This window comes from Coregonus lavaretus (genome assembly GCF_964263955.1).
Source record: "Coregonus lavaretus genome assembly, chromosome: 18".
In the NCBI taxonomy this organism is placed as follows: Eukaryota; Metazoa; Chordata; class Actinopteri; order Salmoniformes; family Salmonidae; genus Coregonus; species Coregonus lavaretus.
Window position 1 is genome coordinate 44357014 of NC_140005.1, and position 16489 is coordinate 44373502.

The 16489-nt window shown below is 42.3% G+C and overlaps 1 pseudogene across 1 annotated transcript in view; it reads right to left on the bottom strand.

Annotated features, from left to right (window-relative positions):
• Window positions 1-15840, bottom strand: part of LOC311145507 (BRISC and BRCA1-A complex member 2-like) — a 179487-nt pseudogene extending 163647 nt beyond the window's left edge. Inside the window, exons 1-2 of the transcript XR_014615602.1 lie at window positions 15772-15840; window positions 15100-15254 (exon numbers count right to left, since the gene is read on the bottom strand). The product of XR_014615602.1 is annotated as a BRISC and BRCA1-A complex member 2-like (transcript). The remainder of the gene's footprint in view (window positions 1-15099; window positions 15255-15771) is intronic.
• Between the last annotated feature and the right edge of the window lie 649 nt (window positions 15841-16489).

Here is a 16489-nt window from a genome sequence, read left to right on the forward strand (position 1 = left end):
AATATTGCTTAACATTTACTAGATGTTTTCAAACACTTCTGTATTTATCCAACAGTACACTCATTTTATTTCACACAGTAAAAATAAAAATAAATGGATTTTGGGGAAAGGGAAGTACCCATATCCAGTCTTAGTGAATTCAATACAAAAACTACACTATCAATTGAATACAAAAATTACACTATGCCATAGTGTGATAAAGGGCACAGAATAGCCTTTCAGTGACATAGTCCCATACTGACTGATTCAGTATTAGCATTTTACTCAGTCATGATCTTAAATCTCTTGCCAAAGTCTAGATGAAATGGTTAAGCATCTGTTCGAATGACTTGTCAGTAAGTCATCATTCGCCACAAACCCAGAAATGCCAAACCAACACACATAGCTGGCTCACTACTTGTCTCCTGCTATCTTTGATGTGAGTGATTAAGTGGGAAGCAGATGCAGCTGAGGGAATTGTTGTGAAATCAAAACCAGGAAACAATTTGCCTCAATAACTCTGTTTTTGCACCCATTGACCTGCAGCAAGGTGGTAACTAATAGTATATACTTCTCTACATTATTTGTTTGACATGAGCAATGGGGACTACCTGTTGTGGCTATTTGCCTTTTAGGCTTATAACCTCTTCATTCACACATGCCAAACACAAAAATATATTCTTATAAAATTATAATTTAACCTTTTACTGTGTGTGTGAGGACTCATGGCCATTCCAGGAACACACAATTAAGATAATTCCCGCATGAGATTTAATCATTTAAAAACATATTGGGGCGCATGGAGGCATTTTCGGAGCCAACCTCATAAGGAAAGACTCAAATGTGGACTTCCCTCAAATGAGAGAGGTTTGTTTCATGCAATTCCAGTAACATCCAGTATGATAAACACTATGTTTATTGAGGTTAGCAGCAAAATAGAGTGGCTGCATGTTTTCAAATGTTCCATACTTACATAAGCACTGAGAAAAAAGCGGTTAGAGCATTGGGCCAGTAACCGTAAGGTTGCTAGTTCGAATCCCCGAGCTGACTAGGTAAAAGAAATCTGTCGATCTGCCCTTGTGCAAGGCACTTAAACCTAATTGCTCCAATAATGGCTGATCCCATGCCGTGACCCCACTCTTCGAGGGTGTCTCAGGGGGAGTGGTATATTCAAAAAACACATTTCCATTTCACCACACACTTGTACAGGTTACACACTTGTACATGTGTGTAACAGGACAAATATACGCACCCCCTATTAGACCTTTTGAGTTAGACTACTACACTTAAAACACTATTGATAATACTATTTTTAGACTTCTGAAACACAATCATATCTGGCAGTTTATCTAAAATACAGTATTGAATGAAACAAAGAACAAAAACAAAAAAACACGTCAAGTGAATTCAACATGGCCTATCGCTACACTTGAAATTTAGTCTACATCCACATTTTGAACTACAAGATTTGATCTAGGCTACACCCAATAGTTTGTTATGCCAAAGGGTGGCCAATAAATCATTCCAACCCAGTAAAACCAATATTCCCTAGAACCCTCAAACTCAACTCTGGACTTGTTTTATTGTTCTCCTCTAATCAGGGACCAGGTGGGTGCAATTCATTATCAGGTAGAACAGAAAACCAGCAGGCTCCGGAACTCGTAGGGTAAGAGTTGAATACCGCTGCCCCAGAAGATACTGTGCCACATCAAATAATAGCCTTCATTACAAACAATATTGCAATATTTTCAATACAAAACAATACAGTGAATATTGGCAGCAGCTCTGCATAAGTAATGAAGAGACTACAACTCCACCTGGGCTCATTTGAAAGCATAAGACCCAAAGGCAAAGCTGTTCAGGAAGATTTAGCAACAGTTAGCATAGGCATGGGGTATGGCCAGAAAAACATGATATTAATTGTTACTCCCATTTATAATCCATATTGGGTGGAATCGGTCTTCAGCATCTGTGCAAGTTATCATTTTGCAAAGAAGCACATGATCAGTCAATTTGGCCCCAACCAAGTGACCGTTTGGTAATAAAGCCTAGATCTGTGAAGATGGCGGACTGAAGATGGCGGACTGAAGATGGCGGTGTGGAATGCCTCATGAGAAAGCATAATATTCAATATCTCTCAAACTGACTAAATAGTAGCACTTCAGTGATCTACTTACTCATGGGCAATAACACTCAAGCTGGATAACAACCCCAAAATATTTTTAAGGCTTGAGAAGTTTATTCACAAATATTACGAATGCTGTCAAGGCCAAAACATGTCAGAGAGTAACCAGGGAAAGCATGGAGAACCAATGCCCAAAAGAAAACGACACTCTGACAGACACAGATGATTTATGCTTTTCACCACCCGGTATGGTAAGAGTGGAAACCGACCTGCTAAAATCGATAAATGACTAATTGAACTTCAGTAAAGATACAAAGGAGATGAGTGACGAGAAAGCCGCGACTTTGGAGAAAGAAACTAAAAAGCTAAAAGGTACAGTCAATACCATCGAAATTGACGTTAATGTACTTAAAAAAAGAGAACTAGTTTCTAAGAGAATCCTTACTTGATATACAGACTAGAGCAATGCGAGAAAATCTGGTGCTTACCGAAATTAAAGAGGATGAAGATCCAGTGAGCGTGGCAAAAATAATTCCTGGTTAAAGCGCTACAAATCCCAGGCAATACGGTCGACAAAACTTGAACGCGTACACCGTCTCAGACAGAGAGGACAGCGATTCAAGCGGCCAATCATTGCCAAATTTGCATCCTTTAAAGACAAAATAATGATTAAAAGGCAAAAGGCTTGCCGGCATAAAAAGAAGGTATGAACAATCAGATCCCGAAGGAAATTGCAGAACGGTGCAAAGTTCTGTACCCACTCTTCAAAAATAATAGACTAAAAGGGAAACGTGTAGCTCTCGTACATTGATAAGCTGTATGAATCAGTCAACGTTTAGTTTAAATGTAATGTTTACATAGGTAATGCCTGAACGGTAACAAGCTGAAAACATGGGTATCCATCTGTACAACCAGAATGTTTATAGGTTGATAACCAACTGTTCCGAGACACCAAGACTACTCCATGGCTATTCTAAATAATAGAAAGTTCTCATAGATGGGTTGAATAAAATAGAACAATTAATAAAGAAAAACTACAATATACTATACTGTACTATTCAAGTTAGGGAATGTTATAAAATTATTTTTATTTATAGTATTTAGAAATAGACAGCATTAGAAGAAGGGACAAAGAATGAAATAATAAATCCCCAAATACAACAAACACAAAAGTACTCAAAAGCCCGAAATTACGCAGACATCAACAAGGTAGAAAGGAAAAAACTACAAACAGAGGACATAGAAGGTACAGTATGTGGATATGTGAGGGTGTATATGTGGGGGGTGTGCGGGTGTTTTGGAAGATGGGGTGCCCGTGTGTTTGTATATTCAAGACACCCACCTGAGGGACCTACCCACTAAAGAGAAGTTCTTATCCGTTTGTAGGCATACTACAAGTAACCTACGCAGCCAAGACAGAAAGATGAACGCGGCAGAGACCCAATAAAGCAGCACCGCCCCCTCAAGAGTCTGAGCCTGCCTGTCGGGGTTGATCCAACAAAGCCAAAGCCCACAGATGGGAAAGCATAATCAACAAGGATTTTCTCAACTCTGCAAATGAGAACCTTGACGACCTCGTATCTAGCCAGTGGAAATTGCAAAGAAAAGTTGCAAAGAAAAAGCCATATCTCAGACTGCCCATCTTAATCTTTTCTTGGCCAGTATGAGATATGGCTTTTTCTTTGCAACTCTGCCTAGAAAGTCAGCATCCCGGAGTCGTCTCTTCACTGTTGACGGTGAGACTGGTGATTTGCGGGTACTATTTAATGAAGCTGCCAGTTGAGGACCTATGAGGCATCTGTTTCTCAAACTAGACACTAATGTATTTGTCCTCTTGCTCAGTTGTGCACCGGGGCCTCCCACTCCTCTTTCTATTCTGGTTAGAGCCTGTTTGCGCTGTTCTGTGAAGGGAGTAGTACACAGCGTTGTACAAGATCTTCAGGTTCTTGGAAATTTCTCGGATGTAATAGCCTTCATTTCTCAGAACAAGAATAAACTGAGTTTCAGAAGAAAGTTCTTTGTTTCTGGCCATTTTGATTCTGTAATCGAACCACATTGCTGATGCTCCAGATACACAACTAGTCTCAAGGCCAGTTTTATTGCTTCTTTAAATCAGCACAACAGTTTTCAGCTGTGCTGACATAATTGCAAAAGGGTTTGCTAATGATCAATTGCTAATGTGAAGTGCACCAGTCCCTCCTGCAGCAAAGTACCCCCACAGCATGATGCTGCCACCCCCGTGCTTCACGGTTGGGATGATGTTCTTCGGCTTGCAAGCGACCCCTTTTTTCCTCCAAACATAACGATGGTCATTATGGCCAAACAGTTCTATTGTTGTTTCATCAGACCAGAGGACATTTCTCCAAAAAGTACGATCTTTGTCCCCATGTGCAGTTGCAAACCGTAGTCTGGCTTTTTTTTTTATGGTGGTTTTGGAGCAGTGGCTTCTTCCTTGCTGAGAGGCCTTTCAGGTTTAATTGTTTTAATTTTTATTTTACCTTTACTTAACTAGGCAAGTCAGTTAAGAACAAATTATTATTTACAATGAAGGCCTACACCTGCCAAACCCGGACAACGCTGGGCCAATTGTGCACTTATGTCAATATGGGACTCGTTTTACTGTGGATATAGATACTTTTGTACCTGTTTCCTTCAGCATCTTCACAAGGTCCTTTGCTGTTGTTCTGGGATTGATTTGCACTTTTCGCACCAAAGTACATTCATCTCTAGGAGACAGAGCGCGTCTCCTTCCTTAGCGGTATGATGGCTGCGTGGTCCCATGGTGTTTATACTTGCGTACTATTGTTTGTACAGATGAATGTGGTACATTCAGGCGTTTGGAAATTGCTCCCAAGGATGAACCAGACTTGTGGAGGTCTACAAATTTTTTTCTGAGGTCTTGGCTGATTTCTTTTGATTTTCCCATGATGCCAAGCAAGGAGGCACTGAGTTTGAATGTAGGCCTTGAAATACATCCACAGGTACACCTCCAATTGACTCAAATTATGTCAATTAGCCTATCAGGAGCTTCTAAAACCATGACATAATTTTCTGGAATTTCCAAGCTGTTTAAAGGCACAGTCAACTTAGTGTACGTAAACTTCTGACCCACTGGAATTGTGATACAGTGAATTATGAGTGAAATAATCTGTCTGTAAACAACTGTTGGAAAAATGACTTGTGTCATGCCAAAGTAGATGTCTTAACCGACTTGCCAAAACTATAGTTTGTTAACAAGAAATTTGTGGAGTGGTTGAAAAACGAGTTTTAATGACTCCAACCTAAGTGTATGTAAACGACAGTCCATCATTAATTTAAGACATGAAGGTCAGTCAATACGGAACATTTCAAGAACTTTGAAAGTTTCTTCAAGTGCAGTAGTAAAAACCATCAAGGGCTATAATGAAACTGGCTCTCATTAGGACAGCCACAGGAATGGAAGACCCAGAGCTACCTCTGCTGCAGAGGATAAGATCATTAGAGTTACCAGCCTCAGAAATTGCAGCCCAAATAAATGCTTCACAGAGATCAAGTAACAGACGTCTCAACATTAACTGTTCAGAGGAGACCGTGTGAATAAGGCCTTCATGGTCGAATTACTGCAAAGAAACCACTACTAAAGGACACCAATAAGAAGAAGAGAATTGCTTGGGCCAAGTAACATGAGCAATTGACATTAGACCGGTGGAAATCTGTCCTTTGGTCTGATGAGTCCATATTTGAGATTTTTGGTTCCAACCGCCGTGTCTTTGTGAGACGCAGAGTAGGTGAACGGATGATTTCCGCATATGTGGTTCCCACCGTGATGCATGGAGGAGGAGGTGTGATGGTGTGGGGGTGCTTTGCTTGTGAAACTGTCAGTGATTTATTTAGAATTCAAGGCACACTTAACCAGCATGGCTACCACAGCATTCTGCAGCGATACGCCATCCCATCTGGTTTGCGCTTAGTCGGACTGTCATTTGTTTTTCAACAGGACAATGACCCAAAACACACCTCCAGGCTGTGTAAGGGCTATTTGACCAAGAAGGAGAGTGATGGAATGCTGCATCAGATGACCTGGCCTCCACAATCACCCGACCTCAACCCAATTGAGATGGTTTGGGATGAGTTGGACCGCAGAGTGAAGGAAAAGCAGCCAACAAGTGCTCAGCATATGTGGGAACTCCTTCAAGACTGTTGGAAAAGCATTCCTCATGAAGCTGGTTGAGAGAATGCCAAGTGTCTGCAAAGCTGTCATCAAGGCAAAGGGTGGCTACTTTGAAGAATCTCAAATATAAAATATACTTTGATTTGTATAACACTTTTTTGGTTACTACATGATTCCATATGTGTTATATCATAGTTTTGATGTCTTCACTATTATTGTACAATGTAGAAAATAGTACACATAAAGAAAAACACTGGAATGAGGAGGTTTGTCCAAACTTTTGACTGGTACTGTATGCATGTATGTACAGTGAGGGAAAAAAGTATTTGATCCCCTGCTGATTTTGTACATTTGCCCACTGACAAAGAAATTATCAGTCTATAATTTTAATGGTAGGTTTATTTGAACAGTGAGAGACAGAATAACAACAACAAAATCCAGAAAAACGGATGACAAAAATGTTAAAAATTGATTTGCATTTTAATGAGGGAAATAAGTATTTGACCCCCTCTCAATCAGAAAGATTTCTGGCTCCCAGGTGTCTTTTATACAGGTAACAAGCTGAGATTAGGAGCACACTCTTAAAGGGAGTGCTCCTAATCTCAGTTTGTTACCTGTATAAAAGACACCTGTCCAAACTCTCCACCATGGCCAAGACCAAAGAGCTCTCCAAGGACGTCAGGGACAAGATTGTAGACCGACACAAGGCTGGAATGGGCTACAAGACCATCGCCAAGCAGCTTGGTGAGAAGGTGACAACAGTTGGTGCGATTATTCGCAAATGGAAGAAACACAAAAGACCTGTCAATCTCCCTCGGCCTGGGGCTCCATGCAAGATCTCACCTCGTGGAGTTGCAATGATCATGAGAACGGTGAGGAATCAGCCCAGAACTACACGGGAGGATCTTGTCAATGATCTCAAGGCAGCTGGGACCATAGTCACCAAGAAAACAATTGGTAACACACTACGCCGTGAAGGACTGAAATCCTGCAGCGCCCGCAAGGTCCCCCTGTTCAAGAAAGCACATATACAGGCCCGTCTGAAGTTTGCCAATGAACATCTGAATGATTCAGAGGAGAACTGGGTGAAAGTGTTGTGGTCAGATGAGACCAAAATCGAGCAATTTGGCATCAACTCAACTCGCCGTGTTTCAAATCAAATAAAATAAAATGTTATTGGTCACATGCGCCGAATACAACAGGTGCAGACATTACAGTGAAATGCTTACTTACAGCCCTTAACCAACAGTGCATTTATTTTAACAAAAAAAGTAAAAATAAAACAACAACAAAAAAAGTGTTGAGAAAAAAAGAGCAGAAGTAAAATAAAATAACAGTAGGGAGGCTATATATACAGGGGGGTACCGGTGCAGAGTCAATGTGCGGGGGCACCGGCTAGTTGAGATAGTTGAAGTAATATGTACATGTGGGTAGAGTTAAAGTGACTACGCATAAATAATTAACAGAGTAGCAGCAGCGTAAAAAGGATGGGGTGGGGGGGCAGTGCAAATAGTCCGGGTAGCCATGATTAGCTGTTCAGGAGTCTTATGGCTTGGGGGTAAAAGCTGTTGAGAAGTCTTTTGGACCTAGACTTGGCACTCCGGTACCGCTTGCCGTGCGGTAGCAGGGAGAACAGTCTATGACTAGGGTGGCTGGAGTCTTTGACAATTTTGAGGGCATTCCTCTGACACCGCCTGATATAGAGGTCCTGGATGGCAGGAAGCTTGGCCCCAGTGATGTACTGGGCCGTACGCACTACCCTCTGTAGTGCCTTGCAGTCGGAGGCCAAGCAGTTGCCATACCAGGCGTTGATGCAACCAGTCAGGATGCTCTCGATGGTGCAGCTGTAGAATTTTTTGAGGATCTGAGGACCCATGCCAAATCTTTTCAGTCTCCTGAGGGGGAATAGGCTTTGTCGTGCCCTCTTCACGACTGTCTTGGTGTGTTTGGACCATGATAGTTCGTTGGTGATGTGGACACCAAGGAACTTGAAGCTCTCAACCTGTTCCACTACAGCCCCGTCGATGAGAATGGGGGCGTGCTCAGTCCTCTTTTTTTTCCTGTAGTCCACAATCATCTCCTTTGTCTTGGTCACGTTGAGGGAGAGGTTGTTGTCCTGGCACCACACGGCCAGGTCTCTGACCTCCTCCCTATAGGCTGTCTCATCGTTGTCGGTGATCAGGCCTACCACTGTTGTGACGTCTGCAAACTTAATGATGGTGTTGGAGTCGTGCCTGGCCATGCAGTCATGGGTGAACAGAGAGTACAGGAGGGGACTGAGCACGCACCCCTGAGGGGCCCCCGTGTTGAGGATCAGTGTGGCAGATGTGTTGTTACCTACCCTGTTGGTGCGATCATTTGCGAATAATCGCACCAACACAGCGAGTTTGGAGGAGGAGGAATGCTGCCTATGACCCCAAGAACACCATCCCCACCGTCAAACATGGAGGTGGAAACATTATGCTTTAGGGGTGTTTTTCTGCTAAGGGGACAGGACAACTTCACCGCATCAAAGGGACGATGGACGGGGCCATGTACCGTCAAATCTTGGGTGAGAACCTCCTTCCCTCAGCCAAGGCATTGAAAATGGTTCATGGATGGGTATTCCAGCATGACAATCAATGCTCATGGGCAAAGAAACTCAAAAGGGGTGATATTAATTAACAATAATTTCGACCCGAATGTGCAAACTGTCCAAACAGATCAGCAAGGAAGGTGGATCCTTTTAAATATGCTATTTCACCATAAACGTGGCTTTTAATCTATAAGGCCAAAATAATGATGATCCACGCTTCTTCTAAAATATATATCATAATTGTTCTAGTTTACAAGCAATACACGACTATTAATATGGTAGGACATTATAATACGGTTTTAAATACCTCAATGGAGGTTAAGGAAATAACACCACAAACTATCACCCTCATGCACATAATGAAATCACAAATATTATGGATATATTGGAACTAGTGGATATATGGAAGCTTAAATATCCTGACCTAGTGAGATATACAGTTGAAGTCTGAGGTTTATATACACTTAGGTTGGAGTCATTAAAACTCGTTTTTCAACCACTCCACAAATTTATTTTTAACAAACTAAAGTTTTGGCAAGTCGGTTAGGACATCTACTTGTGCATGACACAAGTAATTTTTTCCAACAATTGCTTACAGACAGATTATTTGACTTATAATTCACTGTATCACAATTCCAGTGGGTCAGAAGTTTACATACACTAAGTTGACTGTGCCTTTAAACAGCTTGGAAAATTCCAGAAAATGATGTCATAGCTTTAGAAGCTTCTGATAGGCTAATTGACATCATTTGAATCAATATGAGGTATCCCTGTGGATGTATTTCAAGGCCTACCTTCAAACTGAGTGCCTCTTTGCTTGACATCATGGGAAAAATCAAAAGAAATCAGCCAAGACCTCAGCAAAAACATTTTTGAACTCCACAAGTCTGGTTCATCCTTTGGAGCAATTTCCAAACGCCTGAATGTACCACGTTCATCTGTACAATCTTTAATACACAAGTATAAACACCATGGGACCACGCAGCCGTCATACCGCTCAGGAAGGAGACGCGTTCTGTCTCCTAGAGATGAATGTACTTTGGTGCGAAAAGTGCAAATCAATCCCAGAACAACAGCAAAGGACCTTGTGAAGATGCTGGAGGAAACAGGTACAAAAGTATCTATATCCACAGTAAAACGAGTGCTATATCGACATAACTTGAAAGGCCGCTCAGCAAGGAAGAAGCCACTGCTCCAAAACCACCATAAAAAAAAGGCAGACTACGGTTTGCAACTGCACATGGGGACAAAGATCGTACTTTTTGGAGAAATGTCCTCTGGTCTGATTAAACAAAAATAGAACTGTTAGGCCATAATGACCATCGCTATGTTTGGAGGAAAAAGGGGGCTGATTGCAAGCCGAAGAACACCATCCCAACCGTGAAGCACGGGGGTGGCAGCATCATGCTGTGGGGGTGCTTTGCTGCAGGAGGGACTGGTGCACTTCACAAAATAGATGGCATCATGAGGAAGGAAAATTATAATAATAATAATAATATGCCATTTAGCAGACGCTTTTATCCAAAGCGACTTACAGTCATGCGTGCATACATTTTTTTGTGTATGGGTGGTCCCGGGGATCGAACCCACTACCTTGGCGTTACAAGCGCCGTGCTCTACCAGCTGAGCTACAGAGGACCACATTATGTGGATATATTGAAGCAACATCTCAAGACATCAGTCAGGAAGTTAAAGCTTGGTCGCAAATGGGTCTTCCAAATGGACAATGACCCCAAGCATACTTCAAAATTTGTGGCAAAATGGCTTAAGGACAACAAAGTCAAGGTATTGGAGTGGCCATCACAAAGACCTGACCTCAATCCTATAGAAAATGTGTGGGCAGAACTGAAAATGTGTGTGCGACCAAGGAGGCCTACAAACCTGACTCAGTTACACTAGCTCTGTCAGGAGGAATGGGCCAAAATTCACCCAACTTATTGTGGGAAGCTTGTGGAAGGCTACCTGAAACATTTGACCCAAGTTAAACAATTTAAAGGCAATGCTACCAAATACTAATTAAGTGTATGTCAACTTCTGACTCGAAAAAAATTAAAGCTGAAATATATCATTCTCTCTACTATTATTCTGACATTTCACATTCTTAAAATAAAAGTGGTGATCCTAACTGACCTAAGACAGGGAATTTTTACTAGGATTAAATGTCAGGAATTGTGAAAAACTGAGTTTAAATGTATTTGGCTAAGGTGTATGTAAACCTCCGACTTCAACTGTACATGGCGGAGGCTCAATCAAGCTCATTGTCTTGACAACTTCCTTAAGTAATTCGCACTGGCACCAAAAAAATACAATAACATTTTGATAGGGGACAGAATGCAGTCGGACTAGGGCTGTTGCGGTGACCGTATTACCGCACCACCGGCGGTCACGAGTCATGAAGGCAGTCAAATTCCACGTGACCGTTTAGTCACGGTATTGGGCTACTCCAAGCTCTGATGTTGCTGTTGATCATTAGTAGCCTACCAAACTTGCTAACTGCCTGGTACTCAGCACTCTATTGTCCCTCTAATCACTCTGACATCAATGCAAATGTAATCGAAAATCTAATCAAACACATCATGAGAGCACATGAGCTCATGTTGAGCAATATTTCTAAAGGCAATGCAATTGAGCGAAAAAACAGAGTGATGGCCTCTATTAAAAAGAGGATCCCATCAGCTTTCTATAGGCTAGGCCTACTATATTTATTTCTCAACTTTCCTAATATTAAGCACATTGCTTATCTTTACAACAGGAGTATAGCCTACCTGGCTGGCATGAAAATTAACCTTGGGAAAAGCACCCTCCAATCACTATTTAAGTGCATAGATGACATGTATTTTTTCCCGCTGCCCCTGTTTCGAGACAGGTGCATGATAATGGTCCATTCTAAATCAAAACAAAATTTCGCACATATTATTTAGTATATGTAAAGACAAGATTAAATCAAGAATAGTCTGATGGGTGACAATATTAGCCTATCACTTGTGAATTATATATTACCACTTGAGAATGATGCCAGCGTAAGGCAAGAAACAATGCCTTTTTTTTTTGTTGACTTTTTCGAATCATAGTCGCACACCTCATGTAGCCTAGCCCATAGGCCTATATGTTTTGATAAGGTTTGTATCCCAACTAAAGTGGCCAAATAACTTCTTAAAATTAAGCACATTGATCCGCTTTACAAGGGGTGTAGAGCCTAACTGGCATACATAAGCAGCGCGTGAGTTTCAAGTTTCGGGAAGATCATTTTTACCATAAACAAGTACCTTAATAATAAAAGCATTACATGCATAATCGCATTTGCGGTCACTTTTGTTAATGATGTTTTCCCGCTAATGGAACATTCGTGCTTATAGCCTACAGCCATGTGCCCATTGCTGTGCTTATAATGTGAAGAAATAGCCTAATAGTTTATTAACATTTAAAGTTAAATGTTCTGATCTGTGGCGTCAGCCACATTGCGTAAAAAATGTTTTTTGATGCTAGTGGTTGTATTAATTTGGGATCTATTGCATCCCACAACTGTCCCAGACTATGTTTGGAATATTTATTTCTCGCACAGAATAGAATAGGTCAACCTTTGTACTATGGGGGATAGTAGATTGACTTAGGCTAGTGCTTTTGCTGTTCGTTAGGCCTACTCATGTTGGCTGACGAAAAGTAAATGTGGACAGTTCTTCCAATATCTTCAATATGCACATTTCATGACCGCCACAGCCCTAGGTCGGACCATCAAATAATTGGCATACACATTACTGTTATAGAATTTCTAGTTTAGGCTGTTATCCCCACCTGCACTGAACTGAATGACTACAGACATGTAGCACTCATTTCCGTCATCATGAAGTGCTTCGAGAGGCTAGTCAAAGACCACATCACCTCCTTCCCCGACTCACTCGGCCCTCTCCAATTCACCTAACGCCCTGACAGATCCACGGACGACGCAATCGCCATTACACTGCACACTGCCCTCACCCACCTGGACAAAAGGAATGTGAGGATGCTGTTCATCGACTACAGCTCGGCCTTCAATACCATAGTGCCCTCTAAGCTCATCGCAAAGCTCACGACCCGAGGAATGAACTCCTCCCTCTGCAACTGGGTCCTGGACTTCCTGACGGGCCGCCCCCCAGGTGGTGAAGGTAGGCAACATTACCTCCTCCACACTGATCCTCAACACGGGGGCCCCATAAGCGTGCGTCCTCAGTCCCCTCCTGTACTCCCTGTATACCCACGTCTGCGTGGCCTCACACAGTTCCAACTCCATCAAGTTCGCTGTCGACACAACATTAGTAGGCCTGATTACCAACAATTACGAGACGGCCTACAGAGAGGATTTAGGCACTCTGACGGCGTGGTGCCAGGTAAACAACCTCTCTTTCAATGTCAGCAAATCAAAGGAGCTGATTGTGGACTTCAGGAAGAACAAGGGAGGGCACGCCCCCATCATCATCATCATCAACGGGGCTACCGTGGAGACGGTCAAAAACGTCATGTTCCTCGGCGTGCACATCTCCTATGAGCTGAAATGGTCAAACCACACGGACACCGTGGTTAAGAAGGCATGGCAGCAACTCTCCAATCTCAGGAGGCTGAAGAAATTCGGCCTGTCTCCGAGGGCCCTCACAGTGTTCTACAGGAGCACCATCGAGAGCATACTGTCGGGCTGCATCACGGCCTGGTACGGCAACGCCGCTGACCACAAAGCTCTACAGAGGGTGGTCTGCTCAGCCGAACGCACCATTTGGTGCTCACTGCCTGCCCTCCGGAGTCGATACTTTGACTCCAAGTATTTATTTGTAAAAATAAATAAAAACATTCACTAGCGCTTGTCGGCTGTACCTGTGTCAGAACGTCTGTATTTTTTATCCTATACTGTAGCTTGTTTTCCGATCTTCTTTTTAAATAGTGAGCCAACATGTTTTCAGCACTTTTATTTCCATGACTGATCATAACTCATTTTCTCTAATCTCTCCGCAGCAGACATGCGCTCATTTTATTAGGTCCACCACCCCATTCACGAAAATGGTTCGCTCCAACAGAAAGTTAGTCAATGGCATATAAAGCAGGCAGACAGGCATTCAGTTACTGTTCGATTGAACGTTAGACTGGGCAGAACGAGTGACCTAAGCGACTTTGAGCACGGTATGATCGTCGGTGCCAGGCGCCGGTTCCACTATTTCAGAAACGGCCAGCCTCCTGGGCTTTTCACACACAACAGGGTCTAGGGTTTACCAAGAATGGCGCGACAAACAAAAAACATCCAGTCAGCGGCAGTCCTGTGGGCAAAAACAGCTCGTTGATGAGAGGTCGAAGGAGATTGGCAAGAATTGTGCAAGCTAACAGGCAAATAACAGCGCAGTACAACAGTGGTGTGCAGAACGGCATCTCGGAACGCACAACTCATCGGTCCTTGTCACCGATGGGCTATTGCAGCAAACGACCACACCGGGTTCCACTCCTATGAGCTAAAACAAGAAGAAGCAGCTTCAGTGGGCATGCGATCACCAACACTGGACAACTGAGGAGTGGAAAATCATTGCCTGGTCCGACGAATCCCGATTCCTGTTGCTTCATGCTGATGACAGAGTGAGGATTTGGCATAAGCAGCATGAGTCCATGGCTCCATCCTGCCTGGTGTTAACGGTACAGACTGGTGGCGGTGGTGTATTGGTGTGGGGAATGTTTTCCTGGTACACGATAAGTCACTTGATACTAATTGAGCAACGTTTCCATGCCCTGAAATGTTGTTCTGGAGGCAAAGGGGGGTCCGACCCGGTCCTAGAAGGGTGTAGCTAATAAACTGTTTGGAAAATCTAATCGCAATAAAATCGCAGTATTGAATAGCAATACATATAGAATCGTGAGAACCGCAATACATATTGTATCGACACCTAAGTATCGTGATAATATCATATTGTGAGGTCCCTAGCAATTCTCAGCCCTAATTCAAACCAGTGCGATTTTGAATGAACTATTGATCTGAGACAGGATTCCGACCCGGTTACATCCAGCTATTCCTCATGTGCACCTCAATAGTCTTAAGTGGTACCCTCTGATCTTATCCTCCTCTTAATCTATACTGACAAAACTAGACAGGTGAAAGCTAATTCACAACACATCCACCATATTGCTTTCACCTATCCTATTCTTTCAAATTAATGCAGATTAAATGGAGGATATAACTGAGAAGCCACTTCAAACTATTGAAATGCACCCAATAGTTTCATATCAAAGTATCACAGATGGACATTGAGCAGAGGAACTCACCCAGTCTTGAGGTCTGTGATGCGAAGGCAGTTGGTGGAGTCAAGGCCCACTCGACCATTCCGCACCACACTGCACAGCAATGGGCGCAGCACAGGGGAGATGCGGTTCAGTGCAGCCTCAGAGGACATGTTGTTCATCTTCTACACACAGGTTCTCTGGAAACAGCCAAATAAAAGACAGCAAAGGGGCATGACATCATTAGAGCATTAACGTTAGACCCACTATTCTATTCACAACGCATTGATAGGTACAAGACACCGGTATTACTGAGAGAATGCTCTTGAATTGTAACAGTTTGACATTTGGCTAGCTAGCCTATTATTTCTGCAAGCTGTACATTGATTCTTGCGTTTTAGCTAGTATCAATCTTAGAGGTACTGAGTTTTTGACAGACAGACCTTTCCATTACTAGCAATATGCAAAACATAGCTAGCAACTAGAATAGCATATTCATGCTAGGTCTGGTCAAAGTAATGACACAGTTAATATGTTCACTAAGATTAGTTAAACTATTTTCATTTATGTTGTTGTCGGAAATAACTAATTTATTGTTTCCATAAGCAGTAGTAAATGTTATTTTTCTTCAATAATTAGCTAGCAAGCTTGCTACATTAATGACTGACAAAGTCAGCCGTTAGGTCAAAACGGTGGAAAAAGCTATATTTGTCTTACTGTCTTGGAAATCCAAAAATGTTCACGTTGAAATTCAATGTTTACAGCAAATATTACATGTTTTTTGGGGTCCTTTTGGAACCTCAGTGCATAGCTGGTCTTGCTTTTGCCGGTCTACAAAATGTTTATTTTCATCCTGCAAATATACTCCTTGTTATGTTATAATAATTATTATATGGAATAGAGATGTTGTTTAGTTAACAGATTTTATTCGAAAAAAATAAGGCATTTTACGTCATTTCTTTCAATGTGTAGCCAGGCAGCTAGCAATGCACTTTGGCCACTTCACCCACAGTATGGGTAGCTGCAGCCCAACATCGTGACGACTGGAGCACAGATATAACAATGAGACTGGAGTATCGACGAGTGCATAGCTGTGTTCGAATACCCATACTAACATACTCTATACTACATACTTAATGGGTATATACTAAATACTATTAGTTCATTTTAGAAGTGTAAACGAACGGTATCCTTTCAGTTGAGCGTACTAGCGCTTCGCCTGTCTACCGGAAGTTGATGCTGTTGCTATGCAACCTCTTGATAGTGTAACAAATTACTAGCTAGACTTCGGGTGTGTATCCAGAGCGTTGGTTACTGTAACTGTACTGCTGGCAACAATTTAATAACGCTTTTTTATTACGTTTACTGACACCGGCCAAATTCAACATGTGTTGAGCATTTGTAAATTCATCACTTATTCTGCGCTCTTGCACAG